The 5,773-nt window shown below is 40.6% G+C and overlaps 1 long non-coding RNA gene across 1 annotated transcript; it reads right to left on the bottom strand.

The window, feature by feature from the left end:
- LOC110272135 lies at positions 210-665 on the bottom strand. Its single transcript, XR_002363081.1, has 2 exons — positions 556-665; positions 210-385 (listed from the first exon to the last, which is right to left on the bottom strand). It is a non-coding gene; the product is annotated as an uncharacterized LOC110272135 (long non-coding RNA).

Raw genomic sequence — 5,773 nt, 5'->3', positions numbered from 1 at the left:
CGAGCCCAAAATCAATAATTCAAACGATGTCAAGTACTTAAGCATCATCAAACCTTTTCTTTTCTACACTATGCCAAGCATAATTTTCCATATACACTCATCATCACTCAAACACACAATAACTCATCAATTCACACCAGCAAGCTCAGCAATAAAAGTAACACCATTTATTCTATCGCTTACAACATTCAGTACGCACAATCATCAAATCAATCACCAACTACAGTTATAATTCAACTCAATTCCATCCACATCAGAGAAAACAATATCAATTACAACTTCAAACACTCACAACAAAGCCCAAAGACATTCGCAGCCTTAACCTGAATTCAATAATCCAATTGAAGCACTAAAACATCAACAAACTTATTCCAAATTTCACAACCTCAAACCAAGCTTATTTCTATCAATTAGTCTCTCATAATAACAAAACTAATTACATTCACAGCAATGATCAAAACTCAATTCATCAGTTATCCATACCACAGCTTTTCAATAATTAACTCGGCATATTTCAATTTAATAAACTATACTAAATTAATCATTATTCACAACAGCATCTAAATTCAATCACAGCTCAGAATAATCACAACAACCAACTAATTCCACATGCATTTCAAGTCATTCATGTTAATTAAGAAATTCTTAACCTTTGTTAACCATTTATACTTATCCAATAACTTTGTAGGCATTCTAAATGAAAAACGTTAAATCCCCTACCTCAATGTCGCATTAACAATGCAATTAAACCAATCAGCAGCCTCGGTGACGTTTTTCCTATGAGTTCCCTTCCTCTGGCAACAACACAGCAGCTCGGGACCTATGTAGCATCATCAGAATCATCAAGAGCGGCTCCAATATTGGTTCCCGGCGACTCCAATGGCACTAGGAATCTCCAAATAGAGCCGGCAGCTGCCTCCAGTAACGGCGGCGGCAAGGTAATTTTACAATAAATTGGTAGAAACAAATTGGTAGGACAAGGAAGCAGAAACAGGGGGCAGAGCTTACCAAAATAGTAGTGGTTCTAATGGTGGTTTCCTGGGCAGCTCGAATGTTGGCTCCTGGTGGCAGAGAGCTCCGGCAACTCACAGAACCCAGTGGCAGAGGCAGAACAGGGGATAAAAATGAGCACTGACATGGATGAATTGCTTCAGACCTCAGCAAGCTCCAACGACCTTCTCGGGGATAGCTACGGCGGCGCGGTGGTTTGGCGACGGCAGCGACTTCCATCGACGGCAATAGCGGTGATGAGACGTGGCGTTGATGACAGAAGACTTCTTCCTCCTCTGTTCGCGAGTTCTATCTCTCTGACATTGCTATAAGTGGCGGCGGCTGGCTTTGTGACGAGGACGACGGCGGTGCAGTGAGGGCGACGGTGGCGACGCGACGGTAGCTACCAGACACGGCGCCTTCTCCCTCCCGATCTGGTTTGCGCTCGTCTCTCCCTTTCTCCCCTTTCTGCCCGATCTCTCTCTCTCTGATGGCACGGCTGGCAACGACGCCAGTGATGGGATCGACGGCGACCAGTTAGCGGCGACAGCAACCTTCCTGGCCGGCGGGCTCTCCTCTGTGTGTGTGTTTGATTGTGTGCCACTGAGAGTGAAGAAGAGGGTGGTTAGGGGGGGTGACGGCTGCTGCTATGTGTGTCTCATGCTTGGTGAGTCCGCTGGGGCGTTTGGGTTTGAGGAAAGGCTGCGGCTGTGGTGAGGGGGCCAGGGTTAGGGTTTTTGAGATTTGGGAATTAGGGTTTCTGATTCAATTTGGGAATTTGGGATTAGAAATTAGGATTTTATAAAAGAATATGGATAGATATGAATATATATTTTGATAAAATTGAAGGGTAGAGTAATTTTAAAATCAAATATAATTTATTAAAAATATTTAGGAACATTATTTTTCATCATATTGCTAAGTTCAATCAATTATTTCTAATTTACATTATAAAATGAACAAGTTAATTATATTTTGTAAAGTACAATTTAAATTCAAATATCAAAACTAGGGTTGTTACAAATTGTGCAGAAAGAGTAAACAAGAGATCTCAAGGTGAGATTGAGACATAATTTCCCCAATTCTCAACACCCAAGTGATGTGTATTTTCGGAAAACGAAAAACGAATTCCAAACACACAAAACTAACCGGCAAGTGCACCAGGTCGTATCAAGTAATAAAACTCACAGGAGTGAGGTCGATCCCACAGGGATTGAAGGATTGAGAAATTTTAGTTTAGCGGTTGATTTAGTCAAGCGAATCAAGAGTTGATTTGAGTGGTTTGTATTCGACAGAAGCTAAATTGCATGAAATTAAAAGGGAGAGGGATAGATTGCAGAAAATTAAAGAGCAAAGAAAGTAAATAAGCTGAATCTTAAAGAACAAGTAATGTAAATTGCAGAAACTTAGATTGCAAGAAATGTAAATTGCAGAATCTTAAAGTGCAAGAAATGTAAATGGCTTGAATTGTAAAGGGAATTGGGAAGTGGATTTGCAGAATTTAAACAAGAAAAAGTAAAATTGCAACAAGCAGGGAAGTAAAAGATGGATTTAATTGCAGTAGATCTCAAACAAAAAATGTAAATCGCTTGAAGAAGCGTTCAACAGAGAAATAAAAAGGGAATTTCAGATCTCAGGACCCAAGAGACTAGATAACCAAGTCTAGATCTCAATGCCTTCCTAGATCTAATCCAGAAATCAATTGCAAGAGAATTTAAAGATCAAGCAGTAGAAGAAGCAAAACCAAATTCAAATTCCAAAAGTTGCAGTAAAGTGAGACAGAGAGATCTCAAGGTGAGATTGAGACAGAATTTCCTCAATTCTTCAACCCAAGATCCAAGACAAATGTAATTGAAATTAAAAAGAAGAAAACTAAGAAGAAGAGAATTCAATTCTCCAACGTTGGCCTTGCCTAGTGTGCTTGTGGCGCCAACGTTAGCCTCCAAGTTAGGGGTCTAACGTTGGCGCAAACTTTTGCTCCTCTCCCTTGTAATTTCATGTGCCAACGTTAGCCTCCAAGTTAGGGGTCTAACGTTGGCGCAAACGTTAGGTAGCCAGGGAGGAGTTTCTCATGCCAACGTTAGCCTCCAAGTTAGGGGGCTAACGTTGGCGCAAACTTTTGGAGCCCAGGGGAGAATTTTCAAGTTCCAACGTTAGACTCCAAGTTAGGGGGCTAACTTTTCAACCAAAAGTTTGTGCAAAAGTTTGATGCTAACTTTAGGTCCAGCTTTTTGCTTCCTGGTTCAATTTCACTTATTCCATTGTCCTCTCTTCACTCCTAGCCATTCCTTCTTGCTTCAACCTTTCTCCAAGCTTTCTTCACCTATCATTAATCAACCAAACACATCAAAGCTATGCTCAAAATCATGAGATATTCATTCTTTCATAATATGCAACAAATATAGCATAAAACCTCATGAAATGGCTTGAATTCATATATGGTTGATTCAATCAAGGGAAACATGAAAATCTACTCAAATAGCTTGCTTGTAGCTCAAGAAAGTGCATAATTCTAATGAAAACAAAAGAAAAAGACTAGTTAAAATAGGCTAGGATGACTTGTCATCACAAGGTATATAAAAACTCCCAGGATCATCTTTCTTCTCTGGTAACTCTCTTTGGAGAATAGCACTACATTCTATTGTCATCTCAACAATTTGTCCTTCTTTTAGGGACTTTTTCTTTGTCAGCACTTCCTTAATAAATTTGGCATACACTGGCATCTGTTCAAGTGCTTCTAAGAAAGGAATATTGATGCTGAGGGTCTTGAATATGTCCAGGAACTTTGAGTATTGCTTATCCTCATTCTCTTTTTTGAACCTCTGAGGGTATGGAAGTTTGGGGATATGTGGCTTCACCCCTTCCTTCTTCTCTTGTAGTTGTGTTTCAAGGATGTCCTTATCTCTCTTTGAGCTTTTTGCATTCTTGATTTTCTGATCCTCTTCACTTCTCTCTTCTGTCTCTTCTTGTGGAACTTCTCTGTTGTGTTCTTCCTGATTGATGGCTTTCTTCTCACTTTTCACTATGATTGCTTTGCACTCCTTCCACTTTGTAGCTTTTCCTTTGTCCCTTGGGTGGTCTTGAGTGGCACTAGGGGATGCATCTGTAATTTGTTTAGCCATTTGTTCCATATGCCTCTCGAGATTTCTGATTGAAGCTTCTTGGTTTTTGCTTGTTGGGGCTTGATCTTTTCTTGCTGCTTCTTGATCTTTTCTTGCTGCTTCTTGATCTTGTCTTGCCATCTCTTGATTTTTCATGAGTTTCTCCATCATTGTCTCTTGGTGCTTCATCATCTTTTCCATCACTATCTCCAAGTTGGAGATCCTTTGAGTGTCTTGTGATGTTTGTGGCTGGTTGTGGGGTTTTGAAGGTTGATGGTAGGTGTTTTGGTTAGTGGTTTGGTTATTGGGTGGACAGTAGCTAGAATTTGGATGGTTGTTTTGGGGTTTTCTATATGGATTGGGGTTAGTGTTTTGCTGGTTATGGTTTTGGTTGTTTCTTGAGTTGTTTTGGTTTGAATTTTGTTGCCATGGTTGCTGGTTTTGAGTGTGGTTATCTCCCCATCTTATGTTTGGATGGTTCTTCCAGGATGGATTGTAGGTGTCACCATAGACTTCATTTTGGCCGCAGCTTTGGGTGTGCACATATTGAGGTTGTTCCTGCTGCTGATCTTCTTGGTTTTCTTCATTTTGCCCCCATTTGGTTGATGATTGGCTTGTGTTGATTGCTGCAACTTAGAGACTATCAATCCTCTTGGCCATTTGATCAAATTGTTGTTGAATTTGCTGCTGCATCATTTTGTTTTGAGCCAGAATTGAGTCCACTCCTTCCAACTCCATCACTCCTTTCCTTTGTGATGGCTGGCGTTGTCTCTGATGAGCAAAGAAATATTGATTGTTTGCCACCATATCAATGAGGTTTTGGGCCTCTTCAGCTGTCTTCATGAGTTGCATTGAGCCTCCTACTGAATAGTCAGGTGCCTCTTGAGCTTTCATTGTCAGTCCTTCATAGAAATTTTGGAGTTTATCCCATTCATTAAACATCTCAGGAGGGCACTTCCTGATTAGAGCTTTGTATCATTCTCATGCTTCATACAAGGGTTCAGCATCCATTTGTGTGAATGTTTGTACTTCAGTCTTCAATCTAATAACTCTTTGAGGTGGGTAAAAATTGGCAAGGAACTTGGTTACTAGATCATCCCAGTTGTTGATGCTGTCTCTTGGGAAGGATTCCAACCATTGAGTGGCTTTGTCTTTGAGGGAAAATGGAAATAGCAGCAATTTGTAACTGTCAGGATGCACACCATTGGTCTTCACTATGTTACATATCCTCAGGAAGGTGGATAGGTGCTGGTTTGGATCTTCCAAGGGGCCTCCTCCATAGGAACAGTTGTTCTGGACCAAGGTGATGAGTTGGGGCTTCAATTCAAAGCTATTTGCATCGACATTTGGGGTAAGGATGCTACTCCCACAATGCCTTAGATTAGCAAGTGTATATGAAGCCAAGACTCTCCTCTGGGGTTGACCATTGTTGTTGGCCATTCTCACTGGTGGATTTGTTGGATTTGATGAGTGTTCCTCCAATTCATGATATTCTTCATCTGATTCTTCCTCTCCAGCAACATTTTTTTCTCTTGCTTCTCTTCTTAGCCTTTGGAGGATTCTTTCGTCAGTTTCATGAAAGGTGGGGATCTCTCTTCTTGTATCTGACATACAAGCAAAACACAAGAAACACACAAAAACCAGTGACACTTCAATCTATTGCTAGAATGAAGTTTGAGTTA

This window comes from Arachis ipaensis, chromosome B05, assembly GCF_000816755.2.
Source record: "Arachis ipaensis cultivar K30076 chromosome B05, Araip1.1, whole genome shotgun sequence".
In the NCBI taxonomy this organism is placed as follows: Eukaryota; Viridiplantae; Streptophyta; class Magnoliopsida; order Fabales; family Fabaceae; genus Arachis; species Arachis ipaensis.
Note: the sequence above shows the minus strand (reverse complement) of the source record. Positions and strands in the feature narration are given on the sequence as shown.